General features: G+C 36.4%; 1 protein-coding gene across 2 annotated transcripts in view; it reads left to right on the forward strand.

Annotated features, from left to right (window-relative positions):
- Nucleotides 1-17,956, forward strand: part of AGTR1 (angiotensin II receptor type 1) — a 45,915-nt gene that overhangs the window by 2,660 nt on the left and 25,299 nt on the right. For both annotated transcript variants that reach the window (XM_040480433.1, XM_040480432.1), the window contains exon 2: nt 7,042-7,126. The gene's annotated coding sequence lies outside the window, so the exon portion shown is untranslated. The remainder of the gene's footprint in view (nt 1-7,041; nt 7,127-17,956) is intronic.

A 17,956-nucleotide genomic window follows, 5' to 3' on the forward strand; every position in this document is an offset into this window, starting at 1 on the left:
GGGACCTAGACCAGTCCCATAACACTTGCATGTTTTGGCTGCCTGATGCAGGCTCCTGGCCTCTGGCCCCCCACTCTCATTAGTTTACCTAGTGCTTTGCCTTACTCGGTCATGACTGGGCTATGCCAGACAGTCTCCCAAGTTAGCTGGCAAATTAAGAATTTTATTTAGCTGTTGGAAGTAAATCCAAGTGTTGTGAGGGTTAGAAAGCTGTCCTGAAGACACACGGTGGCAATAAACAAATATAGAGCCAGACCAGTAAACTATGACAAAGCAGTCAAGGCCAGGATAGGAATGCTCTTCTCCCAGGTTATCTAGTAAACTGGGTAAATCACCTATTAAATTCATTACCACTGGAAAGTGCTATTATTTTTCTTCAAAATATGTCTAAGGGTTCCCTTACAAAACTGCCTAAAGTCATTGGATTACATGGTTTGTGTATCTTGTCATGTAGGTACTTATTAAAATAGTATGCCATAGTTCCCATAAGTAAAAGTAAGTTTTGTTCCATTTCTAGCCTAAATTTAGCTATTATTTTACATTTTATTCATTATATGAATTTTAGCTACCAAAATTCAACTTTTTGATAGCTTAATATATAAAACCATCTTAAATCAAGTAGTCCATTAGGGATTTAAGGTACTATTTAACTGAACTGGCAAATGACCACCATTATCCTCTTAAAGCTCTAAAACACATCCAAAATAAATGACAGCAAAAAAAGGAAAAAAAAAAGCTATAAATTTGCCAAATGTTTTATTAGTCAGTGATAATTTTAATGATATTTGACAAGTGGAAATAGAAAACAAAAGTTTATATCTAGAACAGTGATAGAAACAGAAGTAAGTGAATCTTGATATTAGTAGTTGTATTAACATTAAAAGTTTTGTTGATTTTTTTATTCCTTCTCTTCATAGCATATGGTCACAAGGGAAGAAAATTCCATTGAGTATTAAAAACAAAATCATCTTTCAAATATTTTACTAACATAGAATTCACTACATGCTGTAAATATTGTATGACTGTTATATTTTACATTATTCTTATAACTCAGTTTAAAAGAGATTTTATTTGTCTGGTTCCTAAATAGGTGCATCATTCAAATGTCTTAAGTGGAAATAAATGTCTAGAATTTGCAAATGATTATTAGAGTTTCCTTCATAGATCTACGAATATTTTAAATTGTGTTGCTAGTATCACATTTAATTATTTTTCTAACATTTACTAGTTTAGAAAATGGATGAAGAAATGGGTATGCTTTGTTTTTCCTAATCACATTGAGCCTTCATATTCAAAGTCCTAGGTCTAAATGTCCTTATAATTTAAAATTATAGATTAATAATCCTTCAGTTGGGGTGAAATTTTATGTGAATTCTTGTTCCTTTTATACACATATAAGCTGTTTTTTTCTTCACCAAATTATGTTAAAACTTATTTAGATCAGTGGATTTAATACTTTGGTTAACTTCAGAGTAAGAATGTTGGAGTCAAATACATGTTTGTGTACTATTAAAGAGAGTTTATGATTGCTAATTTGCTCTCTAAGATGTCTTTAGCTATTTACCAATTAATATTAATCAAAGCTCCTCTTATCCAACTTGGGAAATAAAGAATTATATGTAGAAGATACTTACAGAGGGAATACTATGCATCTGAGTGATGTTAGATCCTTACGAACACATGAAAGTATAAAAATGGTCTTTGCCCTAGAGAGATGTTGGTCAAACTGAGTATATATTTGGCTATGAGTCTCTCCAAACATCTTAGTGCCACTGGGGTGGAAAGCCATTTAAAAATAAGCCTCCTTCTGTCCTACCTTTCAGAGCAGGTAGAACGTATGCTGGGGTCACACTGTTTGATTTCAGCCACTTCCATAATATCTACCACAACTTTCCCTTCCTTATGGGAGTATACCTCCTTTGATACTATGAACCACATCCAATTCATCTTTGTATTCTATTACTGAATGCTCCACACATCACTTTCTTGCCTGTTTGTTGTTTGTTTGTTTTCAGCTAAAGCTATGGAAAGTATATTTTTCAGATCCCTATAGTTTAGAAGAGATATATTAGAGAGAAACCATTTGTCTAACCTCATTTGAGTAGAGTATCCTATTATACACAATAAAATGGCTTGAAATTGATGCTTTATTCTTAGTAACTGGGGAACTATTAATACTGTTTTTTTAGTCTAAGACAGTAATGGCAAGGGGGAAAGTAGAGAATAGAGTAAGAAATGGAGAAACAAAATAGAAGTTGAAATAGCAAATCAGTGGTTCTTCAGGCATTAGGGAAAAGGCAAGGCAAGCATATTACAATCACTTGGGATTTTAAATCTTTACATATTGTCTACACTTCCCTTATTCCCATTTTCCCTACTGAGAACCACTGTATTATAAATTAGGAGCAACCATCCACCATTGTCTCAGGTGTTAAGGCAAAGACCAGCCTTGTGGGCAACATGTGGGAACTTGTGAGAAATGCAGACTTTCTGACTCCACCCAGACCCATTGAAGTCTGCATTTTTAACAAAAACCCCAGGTGATTCAAATGCAAAATGAAGTTAGAGAAGTCCAAGTGTGCATACAGCACCCAGGATGTGTTAGGAATAATTGCCTAGAGGTTATACTGGCTTTTTAATAAATTAACATTTTTACATAAAGCTAACATTTATTGAGCACATATAATAATATGCCAGACACAATGTTCATCCTTTAATATTGTTTTTATATAATCCTCACAACATCCCTATGAAATAATCACTGCTTTATCCTCATTTTATAGGCTGGGATACTGAGTAATAACAAGATAAGAAACTCACCCAAATGTAGTAACTGGTAGAGTCAAGATTGAAACAAAGGAATTTTGATTCCTGTCCTCTTACCTGCCACGCCGCACTGTCTGCTCTACACTACACTGCCTGCTTTTTAAGGCCAACTAATTATTTGAGAATTTATTTCACATTATCATTTGAAATCAAGTTCTGTTTCCCTCATAGAAAAAATAAGATCTATTCTATTTTAGTTGCAACATTTGCCTGTCATATTCACCTTTAAGTGAAATAATGGAGAATTCTAAAAATTCTTTCTTTAGTTGGAAAATAAATACTAAAATTATGAAAGCTCATTATTTAAAACTTAAGATTCAATATCTCTGTTTTTCTCATAACTTACCTATAATTTACTCATTTTATCTTTGGGTATTCTGATGCTATAAAAATGTTTTCTCTTAAACAAGTCATTCCCTACGTATACAAACTATTCAGCCTTCCAACTCAAATTATATATCACTCTTTCAGCTTTTAATATAAACACTTATCTACAAGCATGGTTCACAAAACTAGTCGAATATAGTTACTTACTAGTCAGTTTGCAAGCAAATGGTGACTTATGTTAAGCCAGTGACTCCCCAGATGATTCAGTCTCTGAACGATTTCTCCCAGTGCATGTAGATTTTCTGAGAGCTGTCAGTTGGATTTGGCCAAAAGCCTGTTGTTCTGACAGGGGCTCATTGATGTTGGTCAAAAGACTGAAGTGAGTCTGGGTTCCCTGTGATCACGTTTGAGAGGAGAGGTGTGTCAACAGGACTGAGCAGCTATAATTTTCTCAGTGATAAAGGGACATCCTTGGGAGATGGAACTTCACCAGCTGCTTAGATCGAGAACTTTAAGCAGCCCTAACAGTACAGTGTCTAATTTGTAACTTAAGGCTTAGGACACAACCAACCCAGGGCTGCCATAATGCCAAGCACCTGGGGCTTAGAGGGGCGGTAATGCCCAGGAGACATCCTGCATGTAGCAGCAGAGTTTCTTAAAGCTAATAAGTGATAAATGATACAGCAGTGACTCTCTTATGACCTTTTACAGTCCTGCTGGTCTCAATGAGCCCAAATATTTGTGACTGGGGCTGCATAGAATCTGCACCAGGTTTTTTCCTAAACAAATTGAATGAATGAATGAATGAATGAATGACCTCACAGCATTTCTTCTAGTAAACTTTATACATTTATACTTTTATTATTCCCTTGACTTTTTGACCCAAACTCTTCTCGATATCCAATTCAAATGTATTTTCCATGCTTCTAAATCTGTGTAGTATGCTGCTAGAACAAGAATGTTCCATTAACCCAGCTTTAGTAATCTTTCCATTCAAATGATGTCACTTCACATAAAACATGTTGTACCATGATGGATCCCAGCCCTTAACCTTCACACAGTTAACTGCTGCCACTTTATCAGGAATGGAAAAGAATCTGATGTGATTCCTACGTAATGATTTCTTGAATGTGTTGTGGCATTTGGTCTACTGAGTTAACAGAATACATTTTTGAGAGGAACAAAAATCTATTCTTTTACATTTCTGTTAGGTTAAGCCATATGATGTGACATTATATAGCCATTTTTACATATTTAATAATATTTAACGGCAAGGAAAGATAATCATTATAGAGCAATATATAAACATAAATCATGAGTGTGGTCCAGTGTGTGCGTGTGGGTGTTTAGATTACTGTCAAGTTGCCATTAAGGCCTTACTTGGGCCATTGGTATTCTAATGGAAACAGTTCTATTAGCACTGATTTGTGATTAAAATAACCGATATATTTTTTTAAATGTCTGCATCACTGTGAACCAGATAAGACTAGGAAAAATATATAACAAATGTTAGAAGTTTTTGAGGGTTATTAAGATCAAGGCTAAGATCAAAAGTGACTTTTTTCTTTCCTTTTTTTTTTTTTGTATGTGCTTTCAAAAGTTCCTATAATGAACCTCTATTACTTTTATACTTCTTACTTTCTGTTTGTCTCGGAATTACTATTACTTTCAATCTAACCCACTCTAGATTTCAGATCTTTAGACAACTGCCATTAACTGTGTAGAGAATGATAATTGGTAAATCTGATACTTTCTCCAATTTTTTTTTTCCTGAGGGACACTAGTGCCCTACAAGAGTTTAGAAAATTAATATCATGGTAGTATTTTTAAGAGAGAAATAATCTTATGGGAAATTCCTTTTGCTATAACCACAAAACCACTGAAATATAGGGATAAAAAGAGATTCTCTAAGGCCAAAATCCTTCCACATAACAACATTATAGTAAAGTTGGTATACATTGTGGTTTAAAAGGTAACCTACACCACACCTATAGTCTTCTTGAATAACTTTTCAGCTTTAATAATATTCTTGCTGAAAAGTGTCTCCCAAATCCATAATGACAAATATTGCTTAATTTGGCTACATAAGAAAATTAAAATATTATATGGTAAAAAGGACCCATAAACAAAGTCAAAAGAGAAACAGGAACTTGAGAAAGCTACTTGCCACACATTACGTGTAAAATGCCAGTTTCCTGAATAGAACGTGAGCTCTTTAACATGAGAAGCAATGAACAACCCAACTAAAAAATAAGCAAAACCCCAGGTGTGTGGGTGGCTCAGTCAGTTAAGCCTTGATTTCCACTCAGGAACGCTGACTGCACACACAGCCGCTTGGATTTCTCTCTCTCTCTTTCTCTTTGCTCCTCCCTGCTCTCCCATCTCTCAAAATAAATAAACTTTAAAAAAAATAAATAAGCAAAGGCCATTAATGGGCAAACTAGTAGAAGAATAACTACATACAATAAGGAAACAACAACAACAGAAAAAGCTCAACCTCACTTATAACTACAGAAATGCAAATCAGGACAAGTATGTACTTTTCATTTATAAGACTGACAAAAAAAAATTTAAGATTTGATAAAAGCCAGATTTGGGGGTATCAAAAATTGGTATGGCCTTTTAGAGGACATTTTTAAGTATCTTTCAAAAACCTGGAGTATGCGGTTTGCTTTAACAATCACATTTGAAACTTTTCTACTGATATACCACTTAAAAAATGCACACATATAGGGTCGCCTGGGTGGCGCAGTCGGTTAAGCGTCCGACTTCAGTCAGGTCACGATCTCGCGGTCTGGGAGTTCGAGCCCCGCGTCAGGCTCTGGGCTGATGGCTCAGAGCCTGGAGCCTGTTCCCGATTCTGTGTCTCCCTCTCTCTCTGCCCCTCCCCCATTCATGCTCTGTCTCTCTCTGTCCCAAAAATAAATAAAAACGTTGAAAAAAAAATTAAAAAAAAAAAATGCACACATATAAATAGAATCATTGACACATGTTTTTAAGCAGCCAAAATGAGAAACTAAAAAAAAGAAAACCTTAAGATCCATTAACAGGGGGCTGGTTAAATAAATTATCATGAATCAATGCAATGAATACTGTATAATCATCAAAATAAACGAGGTAGATTTATGCATATATTATAGATCTAGCCATGTTAAGTTAAAAAAAAACACACACAACAGAATAGTAGGAGGCGTAAAATGAAAAACCGTGGATATACACATCTGTATGCATGTGTATACATTTTTAAAAGTCTTAAAAGGATACACGAGAAACTATTAGTAGTAAGTATCTCTAGGAAGTGGATCTAGAGAGACCATTACAGAGAGCTAGGAGACATATACTTTTATTTTACACTCCTTTGTAACTTGACATTTAAACCACATGTATGTATTACTACAAAGAAAAAATAAAAACAGAAATACAGAAAAAAGATCTCTTTTTAAGAAGATTTTTTAAATTATGTTAAAATAACACTCATATAGGTTTATATTAAAAAGGATCATTTATCAAAGTTTACCTGTAGCTTCACAACTAAAAACCTAATCTATTATGATACTTCTTATACTAGGAGCTATGTCTACAGAAGTGTCTTAGAATAAGATTGCACTATTTTACCCAAAAACACTTTTTCTCCTTCTCCGGTGAGTATCTACAAGGGTATGAGGGAAGACGTCGACTACAACCAGGAAGAGGATGTAACCCCACGACAGACTGCCACTTAGTACGGCCTAACTCTACATAAGGAAAAATATATTCTTGATGTGGACCAGATGGTTTCATTCCCTTCAAAAACATTTTTAAGATGTAGTGTTAATACTTACTCTGTCAATTAAAAAATGAAAATCTGGCCATATTCAGTGAATCACACTAATCTTTTTGTCTTTCCAGATTTAATACATGATAAATTGGTCTAAAATGGCCGAGTTTTCATCTGAATAAGACACTGAAGCCATCCTAGAAGTTCTACATCCAGGTAAATGTCTTCCACTTATAGCACGGTACTGGGCAGTTGTTTTCTCTAATGTGTCAATAGTGGAAGCAGCACAACAAGTCACATATATCATTGTCTAGTGACAGAAACAGAGGATGCAGAAAAAAATGAAATTCCACTCTTCTCATTCCTTATATGCAGCCCAAGAGCATATATTTATATGATTTTAAAGGTAAACCATGTTAGAATATTACCAAGATATTCATGTATTAATATAAACCATATGAGAGATGTGCAACCCCTCGGCAAGGATCTCCTTGTGGCCACGGACGGATTGCTCTGAACGGTACTCTTCACACTATGTAGGGCTTTAAGAGAAACGGGAGATTGTGTTCTCTCCTCAGCCACCCAATGGGGCTCTGTGAAACACTCACTTCCAAAAGCCATGTCCAAAGACCATATGTCTTAAAACATATGTCTTAAAAGACCATATGTCTTAAAACCTTAAAACTTGATCTGCTCACCTTCAGAAAATCCAGATGTCTCTCAGTCTTATTTTCATGAAAGTTCCCCTTACTCCAGTAAGATATAGGGAAAAGGGCAATGTGGAGTTGGAGACAAGGTACCCTTTAATCCCCACATAGCCTAGCCCTCTGGTAGGTATGAATCATGCAGCTGGGCATTACAGTCAGAACCTGAGAGGGCAGCATAAGTAATCAGGGACTGCTCTCTCCATCCATTTCCTCTCACATGGCCCTGCCTGATATTTTTCATAAAAAGACTCCTGCATTTTCCAGATCAAAAGACTTTTTTCTCCTGACAAAAACTCAGCTCAAGGAACAAACCCTCAACTTCCTAAATTAACAGGGAGGACATCCCCTAGTCCCTCCAGGGAGAATGAAAAGAGTAGCTTATCTCCTTCTGAATATCTTGGGATTATATTTTATCAAAGCAGAAGACAGATAGGATAAGTGGTGGGTAGGTAGACAAATGTTGATTTTATTCTTCTTTGTTTCATTGGCAAGGAGGAAACAGTTGCCAGAAGGCACTCCATGGTAGAGTTAGGAAACTACTGAGGACTGCTTTAATCTTGGCCACAACCAAAATGAACAAATCAGGAGACTATAGATGCTGGCGAGGATGTGGAGAAACGGGAACCCTCTTGCACTGTTGGTGGGAATGCAAATTGGTGCAGCCACTCTGGAAAACAGTGTGGAGATTCCTCAGAAAATTAAAAATAGACCTACCCTATGACCCAGCAATAGCACTGCTAGGAATTTACCCAAGGGATACAGGAGTACTGATGCATAGGGGCACTTGTACCCCAATGTTTATAGCAGCACTCTCAACAATAGCCAAATTATGGAAAGAGCCTAAATGTCCATCAACTGATGAATGGATAAAGAAATTGTGGTTTATATACACTATGGAATACTACGTGGCAATGAGAAAAAATGAAATATGGCCCTTTGTAGCAACGTGGATGGAACTGGAGAGTGTGATGCTAAGTGAAATAAGCCATACAGAGAAAGACAGATACCATATGGTTTCACTCTTATGTGGATCCTGAGAAACTTAACAAAACCCATGGGGGAGGGGAAGGAAAAAAAAAAAAAAAGAGGTTAGAGTGGGAGAGAGCCAAAGCATAGGAGACTCTTAAAAACTGAGAACAAACTGAGGGTTGACGGGGGGTGGGAGGGAGGTGAGGGTGGGTGATGGGCATTGAGGAGGGTACCTTTTGGGATGAGCACTGGGTGTTGTATGGAAACCATTTTGGCAATAAATTTCATATATTGAAAAAAAAATCTTGGCGACAAAAATGGGTACATTCTACAGAGTTCTGCCACTAGAAATCTTTAGGTTTTGGGGATTTTTTGTTTTGTTTTGTTCTGTTTTTGTTTTTGAGGTACAGATAAGCTTAGAAAGCTGGGCTGTACATGTTTTCAGTAAAAATCCAGCTCTGGGAAAAGCACACTGAAATGTTTGTCCTAATTAGAAAGGCACTAAGATAGGAAGCTTTATTTTACATCCTAAGAGTACTGAACAGAAGAAACTCTTTGTCCATAATATGCCATCAACCTTGTAACGGAAGAAGCAAGACAGTAATCCAGGGGAGTTCCTGATAGAAATTTCTATATAACAGCCTCCCTTCTCCTATGTTTTGGAAGCCCCCGCTTTCTAACATTCACACATTTATAGCAAAATAAATATGATTTTTTTGCTTACAAATAACAAAACAGTGGGGGGAAAAAACCCTCCATAAAATTAACTTTTTCAAACTTTCAGTTTCAGATGAATAAGCAAAACATGCTTAATTCTAAGTTATTTTTTGTTTGCTAAAGAACTGATGCTATACCAATTTGGCCACTAACTGCCAAAACTTTGCCTTGGGTTTCCTATAAAACAATCTCCAAGGCCCCATGCCATCCATGGGCGCTATACTGAAATACAAAAGGTGTGTTCAGAAGGACCTTCTGAACATTGCAATGTCTCTTTTACCAACTTACGACCAGAGAACTCTGATCTCTTATTGATTTAAACCAGTAATGTGTAAACAGCATTTCAGGGCTTGTTTTATAGGACCAAAAGAATTTAAGTTGAAATCTACTTAGGACAGATGGGGAAAACCAGGACATTTAAAAGAATCAATAAAGACCATATTCCGTGGCTTAAAATCTGTAGGCCGGCACTATCCAGTGTGGCATTCATGTGTCATGTGTGGCTACTCAAGTGTAAATGTAAATTAACTATAATACAATGAAACTAAAAATTCAGTTCCTCAGTTGTCCTAGGCATATTTCAAGAATTCCAGTAGATACATGTAGCCAGTGGCTACTCTAGTGGACAGCACAGATTTACAACATTTCTATCATCATAGAAAGTTCTATTGGATAGTATTCCTTTGATAGTACTAACAACAGAGTGGACTCTTCCACTGCTACTTGGTAAGCAATTGTTATGCTCTTTTAAACTTATTTGGAAATTTTAAAGTATTTTTTAAATTCTAATTTTCTCAGTTGCAGGGTATCTAGTATATAGTTCTCGCAGTAACTTTCTCTTTTTCTTATTTATTTGCGTATTAAGATACATGGGATTAAGTATCTTATGTACTGTTCTAAAGTTAGAAGTTCTTGGTTTTCTTAAAAATCGTGAGAAGAGGTACATGTAATTATACTGAACTAAAAATATACAGCTGTTGGGTTCTTTACCCGCATCATTGACAACTCCAAGTAAAACAAAACTAGAAAAGATGTAGGGTCATCTTAATGACCCATATTTTTTTATTCTGTATATTCTGTGAGGTTTGTTTTTCCTGCAGCAATAGGTATGTCTCAATTGTACTGACCTAACTACAGCTGACTTCACATATTTTAAGAAATTGGAGAGGGGCGCCTGGGTGGCGCAGTCGGTTAAGCGTCCGACTTCAGCCAGGTCACGATCTCGCGGTCCGTGAGTTCGAGCCCCACATCGGGCTCTGGGCTGATGGCTCAGGGCCTGGAGCGTTTCTGATTCTGTGTCTCCCTCTCTCTCTGCCCCTCCCCCGTTCATGCTCTGTCTCTCTCTGTCCCAAAAATAAATAAAAAACGTTGAAAAAAAAATAAAAAAAAATTGGAGAGACAAGAAAAATAAGTATTAGACCACTTATTTCTTTTCTTCTTTTTATAGAAATGTACAAGATATTAGAAGTCCCTATTTCTCTTTCCAAATTATATGTACCACAGAGAAGAGTAGTTTGTTTTCAGTTTTTAATTAATGTAACCATCCCATTATAGTATATTCTTAAAGTTCTTAGTCACCATTTTTCCACTAATATGATCCCATTATTAAAATGTCAATCTCAATTACTTTCTAGAAACTTATACCTAGTAGCTCAATTACATTTGGTTCCTGGACTAATGATTGTGTGTTACACAAGGCAAAAAATTAAAAACAACTTTGTCTTTGAGTCATCGAAGCATCAAGGATTTGAAACAGCTATATAACTAACTGTGAGAAAAGCATTTAAATATCCACACTATATTCCCTTTACGCATTTAATATTATTTTTCAATAAAAGCATATATAATAGAAATTTGCACCCAGTTTGGAATTATCAAGTATGAATCCTAGAGTCTTAGCAATGAAAAAAGGCAAAGTAAAGGGTAGCCATTTGAGGGGTGGTTCTTTCAATAAACAAACAGAAAAAGCTTTCTTTATAGAGTAACAGGTTTACTCCAAATAACCTATTATTCACCATATATGTATAGAAACACTGTTCCTAGGCTTGAAAAAAAATAGAACTAGATATGCTTAGCACCTAACTGACTAGGTAGGAGACTCACATTTGGATTACTGTTACTATTTTTAATAATTAAAAGAGCTCAGGGGTGCCTGGGTGGCTCAGTCGGTTAAGCGTCCAACTTCAGCTCAGGTCATGATCTCACAGCCCGTGAGTTCGAGCCTCACGCATCGGGCTCTGTGCTGACAGCCCAGAGCCTGGAGCCTGCTTCAGATTCTGTGTCTCCCTCTCTCTCTGCCCCTCCCCCACTCACGCTCTGTCTCTCTCTCCTTGAAAAATAAACAAACATTAAAAAAGGTTTTTTTGTAGATAATAATAATTAAAAGAACTCAGAGAATTAGCATGTAAATGTAGAGGCTGTTTTGCTGGCAGGGAGAACTTTGGATTAGTACCAAAAAAATTGTCATCCTTCCCCTTCAACTAGTCATTCCTTTTAAGACTTTTAAGATTTAGAGGCACCTGGATGGTTCAGTCACTGTCCAACTCTTGATTTCGGCTCAGGTCATGATCTCATGGGTTTGTGAGATTTAGCCCCATGTCAGGCTCTGTGCTGTGAGCATGGAGCCTGTTTGGGATTCTCTCTCTCCCTCCCTCTGTGCTCCTGCCTCCGTCACTCATTCTCTCTCTCTCTCTCAAAATAAATAAACATTTTTTTAAAAAAGGCTTTTAACGATATTTATACATATAGGAATTTTTTTTTTTTTTTTTTAATTTCAGAAGGTGTGGGATATCTTAGAAATGTAATAATACAGCACAGACCTGGTAGAATGTAACCAGGTATCTGGGACTATGTCTTTGGCACCTTTCCAGAATTCAAACATATGCTGGGGGCCCTGGGACAACAGGAACAATGTCATATTTCAAGCCCAAAATCCAATCAGGAGCAGCCTTCCTCCTCCTCTCATCCAGGCAAGGCCAAAATACTTCTACACACAGTATGGGTCACTACAGAAAGCAAACAGAGCTGCTGTAGATAAAACCATGCAGTGGATAAAGGCTGTCTCTTGACATAGACCCTGAACCTTGGCTCCTCAGCGATGCTCCCAAGTCAAAGAGGAAGAACAAGATAGGCATTTCACTGCTTCTGGTCCCTCTAGTATGGTCAGTGTCCAGAGCAGGAGGATAAAACAATTGTCTCAGCGATGTAAAGCCAGAAGTCCAACCCGTTTTGGCAATGTGAAAGCAATGCAAATTCAAGTCGGTAATGACAACAGCTTCTTATGTGATACATATAACACTAATGGACCAGACGTACTTTATTCATCTCTAAACCAATGAATGCTAGTCTTCATTTTACATAGGACATGTTTATCTGTATACAGCTGAGCAATTAAGGAGCTTTGGAAACGGCCCTATTTGTGAGAAGTACTGCCCACAGCACATCAGCTTGATTTGGGATAACTGAAGTAGTAGTAAGCAACCCCTGGATTTCTGCTAGAATGTAGACTTAATTAGATGGGTGAGTTAGACAGAACATGCCATCTGAATTAAAGAGTAAGAAATAGAATATGTACCAAATAAGTGAAGGAAGATTCATAATTATGAATAAAACAATAAATGTCAATAACTTAAAAATTTTTATTTTAGGGGCGCCTGGGTGGCTCAGTCAGTTAAGCGTCCTACTTTGGTTCAGGTCATGATCTCGCTCTTCCCGAGTTTGAACCCCACATTGGGATCTGTACTGACAGCTCAGAGCCTGGAGCCTGCTTCAGATTCTGGGTCTCCCTCTCTCTGCTCCTCCCCCACTCACACACTCTCTGTCTCTCACGCTCTCAAAAATAAATAAGTATTTTTTAAAAATTTATTTTAGCTTCTTTAAGATATATGACAAGTTTAACAGACCTAATTTAACATCTTAAAAGGAAGAGATCTATGTAACCTATTTGATGATTTTTATCTTCTTAGGAATATGTCTGATATCTTTAATTTTCACATTTTATCAATTTTTTTTTCTGTTTTTATTTTCTATGGTGACACTATCCATCAACCCATATTGGTTAAGTTTATATAAATATACATATACATATATATATATATATTTTTAGATATAGATAGATAGATATAAAGATCCCAAGAGAAACTAATTCTGCAGTCCTCCTCAGCAATTCATTCTGCCAATTAAGAACCCTTAAGCTAAATAGAATAATTCATTTCACAGGAAACTTTTATTCAATATGTATAATTAGTTTTAGTTAACTTTATTAATGAAATGTCGCAAATCAATTAGGTTTGCAATAATCAGATGCTGAGGACCCAAGAGGGGCCATATCTCTCACAAGAGGGGAAGGTGATACACAATTTAGTTGGGAAGCAAATGTAATTAGATTTGATCAGTTGAGTATTTCTGTCCTGATGTGGAGTCAGGCATATACCCAAACCTGAATATATAGTTAAAACGCAGTTCAAAAACAGTGTGACTTAGAAAATGTCTTCATGGTCCTGTCAGCCACATACTGACAGCTGAAGTGGGCCTTTGAAACCACAGGTAGATACGTTTCCTTCAGGCAGTGCTGTGTTTTAAATTTCTCTTTCAAATCCAAATGGCTTTAAGTAGGACAGTATATAAACTCTCTTGTTTATCACAGACCCCATCATTCCCCGATAGGGTGCTTCACACATTTATTTAACTGCCCAAATCCTGATGACATTTCAGTTTACAACTATTGTGATCTTACATATTATTGAATGGGTATTGGTTAATCATAAAGTTTCTTTCCTCTGACTCTAAAATAAAAATATCAGGGGCTCAGTCGGTTAAGCATCCTATTTTGGCTCAGGTCATGATCTTACAGTTTGTGGGTTTGAGCCCTGTGTTGGGCTCTGTGCTGACAGCTCAGAGCCTGGAGCCTGCCTTGGATTCTGTGTCTCCCTCTCTCTGCCCCTCCCCTGCTAGTGCTCTGTCTCTGTCTCTCTCTCTAAAAAAAAAAAAAAAAAATTAAAAAAAAAATTTAAATAAAATAGAAATATCAAATGTCATGACCATAAGAATCCTTCTGAATGAGAATTAATTAAATATAAGTTATTCCTATTTAGGGTTGCAGTTTGCAACATAATCTGCTGTGATTCATTTAATAAGTAGTTTTGTTGGATACCCACGTGCCAGTCCCTGTTCTCAGCCCTGAGGACAAAGTGTGAACAGCAGACAAAAACCCCTGGCCTCACAGAACTTACATTCTAGTGCATGTACACAGAAAAACAATCAAGTAAAATATGCAATATGTTGCATAAAATGGAGACTAGAGCTAGAAATGAGAGGGGAAAGTGCAGTTTTAAAAGGGTATTTAGAGAAAGCCTCCTTAGTAAGAAGGAAGGAACTCTATGGACATCTGGGGAAGGACTCTTCTACGCAGAAGCAAAGCATAAAGCAAAAGCAAAGGTCCTTGGCAGTACGACACCAGCAAATTCAAGGCACAGCAAATACGCCAATATTCTTAGAAACCACAAAAGAAGAATGGATAACAAAAGGGAGATCAAGTTATCAAAGGCTAGTAGGACTAATAGATAAAAACTGGAGACATTAAGAATGGATGCTACAAGAGAAGAAACAAATGATTAAACCTAAATGGTTTAAAGACTTAACATACTTTGAAATGTAGTAAAATGTTTCCAAAATTGAAGATTTTAATCTTAAAAGAAGTCAGGTCTATGATTCAATCCCCAGTGGATGGTTCTATGGCTATAAAACTCTAAATATTAAAATCCTGTATTTAATGTCACTTCCTCCTGGACACCCAAATGATATGTTTGGGGCCTTTGGTATACTCCAAAAATGCTTTGCCTATCACTAACCTGTAATCCATTGTCTCTGAAAGTAAAATTCCTCAAGCAATAAAGAGTTGGGGCTACACAACGTTGCCATTAGATTATTTTTAGTAAAGCTCTGCATTCTTAGACAAACAAATATTCCAGTGAACTTAACACCAGTGAACTTAACAAGTCCTAGGGATACTACTAAATGTAAAATGATTTCATATATTGATTATCCCATTTCAGCTATTTTATCTTCAAGTCCAACAAAAAGAAAACTCTAAATAAAAAGATACATTTGGGATTGTAAATGTGACATTAGTCTACATATAACTAGGTATGAAATTATTTAATGGAAAAATTTCTAATTCAACCAACCTTAAACTTGTAAGATCGTCTGAATGAGAAGCAACGATCCTGACTTTGCATTATATTTTAGTGGTATTGTTTGCTCATAATCCCCATGCTTTTTTCCTGTCCGGCTATTCTTCAAGATTTCCTAATGAGCATTAGGGAACAAGTGTATTTAACAATCTGTATTTGCAGGTTGGAAACAAGAAAATGAAGACTAATAGTTTCTTTCCTGCTAATTTGATTTTCTACAGCTCCTCTCCTACCAGCACAGGCAAAGGACTTAGTTACTATTTCTAGCAGATGAAGCCAAGGAAGAGACAAGCATCTCTGATGTCACGCTTCTCCCAAATGGGCCAGCTGCTCTATAGGTCTCCATTACAGACTTCCCCAAGAGTAATAAATTAAAGTGATCATGACCAGAATGAGAAAAAAAAAAAAAATGCAACTTCCTTTATTCTAGAAAAGCAGTACTCAATGGCTGGTTAACAACGCTACAGTGAATGTTTTTGTATATTCTCCTGCACATGTGGAGAGTTTTAATGTACTCAGAAGTGGAAATGATGATTTGATTTCCAAAGTGGCAGTAATTTCAGGAGATTCCTGGAAATGGGGTGGTGCTGAGTTGACAGAAAGATATGGGGGTTCAGCCCTTAACTGCTGATGTGTGGCTGGCTCTCTAAACTGAAATATGATCCAAAAAGAACTTCTGGTATAATTTCAGGTCCTAAGGCTAGTTAATAGTACAAATAGCTATTTATTTATAACAGTACAGGAATTTATTTCCCAGTACCCCTCGTGTCAATGACATCCCATAAAATCAGCCTGGCAAGGAACTAGAACATTTTAAGAATATCCAATACATAACTTTAAATGAGAGGTTTTCCTTTTCTCACACAAAAACATGAAAGTCAGTTTGAACTGATGTGGACTTCTGCCCAGGTGAGTGCCTCTGATTTCAGAAAGCATGTACCTCTTTTGTAACTCCAGTGTGTCCTTGGAAATCGCTGCATAAAGGCCAAACTGCCACTGCCAAGTCTAGTCCTTTGCTGAGAAAAACCTTTTCAGTTATATGTCAGTAGCTGGTCTTTGTTCTCTTCAGCACTCATTGCAAAATACAGCAATTCTAATTCTAAATCCCAATAGTATTGGGAAGACAAGTTGAGTTAAAATAATGCCTGTAATTTAATCAGTATTCGGTCCCTAATAAAAAGCTAGTTAGTCACAGCTTCCATCAAATCCCTCTCCCACAGATTTCTCTCCTGAAAGGAGATACTTACTATACAGCATTTAGGGGAAAGCAAAGTTTCCTCACTTGTTAGGGCCAGAATAATGAAAGGTTTGAAAACAGTATTTTAAGCACCATCATGTTTTTGCTTTCCATTCCCTGAGGTTGAACAGACTCTTAATTTCAGTTTTTTAACTTCCCTGAAAATAATTTCTGCCTCTAGTTAACTATTGTTCCAATGCAATATTTTATCTTCTAAACTGGTAGGCTCACAAATTTTAAGTCATCATCCAGATCAGAAAAAGTAAGTAAAACTTAAAGAATCTAAATGACAAATCTTCTCACTCAAAAAAGTAAAAAAAAAAAAAAAAAAAAAAAAAAAAAATATCAAATTAAGGAATGAATCATCCTTGAAATTCTCCCAACTTGCAATTTAGTTTTATGGGTGAAAACTTTGGGAGACCAGTTTGGGGAAGCAACCATGCCAGGTACTATTTCATGTACATAATCTTACTTCTCAGAGCAACACTTAAGAGATAACTATGATTGTTGCCATAGTATTATATTGCTATTTTATAAATGTGGACCCAAAGAAGCAGAGAAAATAATAGTTAACATCCATTAACTGGACACTTACTGGATCAGGCACTGGGTCACGCACTTCATCCGCATTTTGTTACTTAATCCGCCAACAAACAAACCCCATAGGCCAGGTGGTCTTATTGGCTTCATTTCTTCACAGACACTGAGCCTAAGGGGCCCGCTTTGCTAACCAATGTCAGGAACAGAACTGGAATTTGGGACTGACTCCAACACCCTGGTTCTGACCATTTTTTTTCCAGATGTAACTCATCAAATTCTCCAGAGGCTGAGTTCTTCCTGCTGTTGCTTTTAATTAACTGCTACACCATCGGCACTTTTTTTACATATATGTATATAAGTGAACACCGTGTCAATATTTGTTTATAGTGATACCAGGTGCCTGTTTAAGCTAGCATCATATTGAATAGGAGAGTCCAAAGCTCTGACAGGAATGCTTAAGACAAGGTAAAGCAGATATTTTTCTGTCACATTTCAGTGAGGAAATTGATTGTGAATTCACATGCCACCAGCCATACACAGAAATGCAACAGGAAATGAAGAAAAATTTAACTACTTTAAATAATGTGGTCTGTAGTACAAATGAGTGCTCTGTGAATTAGATTCCTTCTGCTATAGAATCGATCATTTGAATTACGTTGGCAAGCAGGGTAAGACATTACTAAAA

This window comes from Herpailurus yagouaroundi, unplaced genomic scaffold (genome assembly GCF_014898765.1).
Source record: "Herpailurus yagouaroundi ecotype Mexico unplaced genomic scaffold, PumYag 159, whole genome shotgun sequence".
Lineage (NCBI taxonomy): Eukaryota > Metazoa > Chordata > Mammalia > Carnivora > Felidae > Herpailurus > Herpailurus yagouaroundi.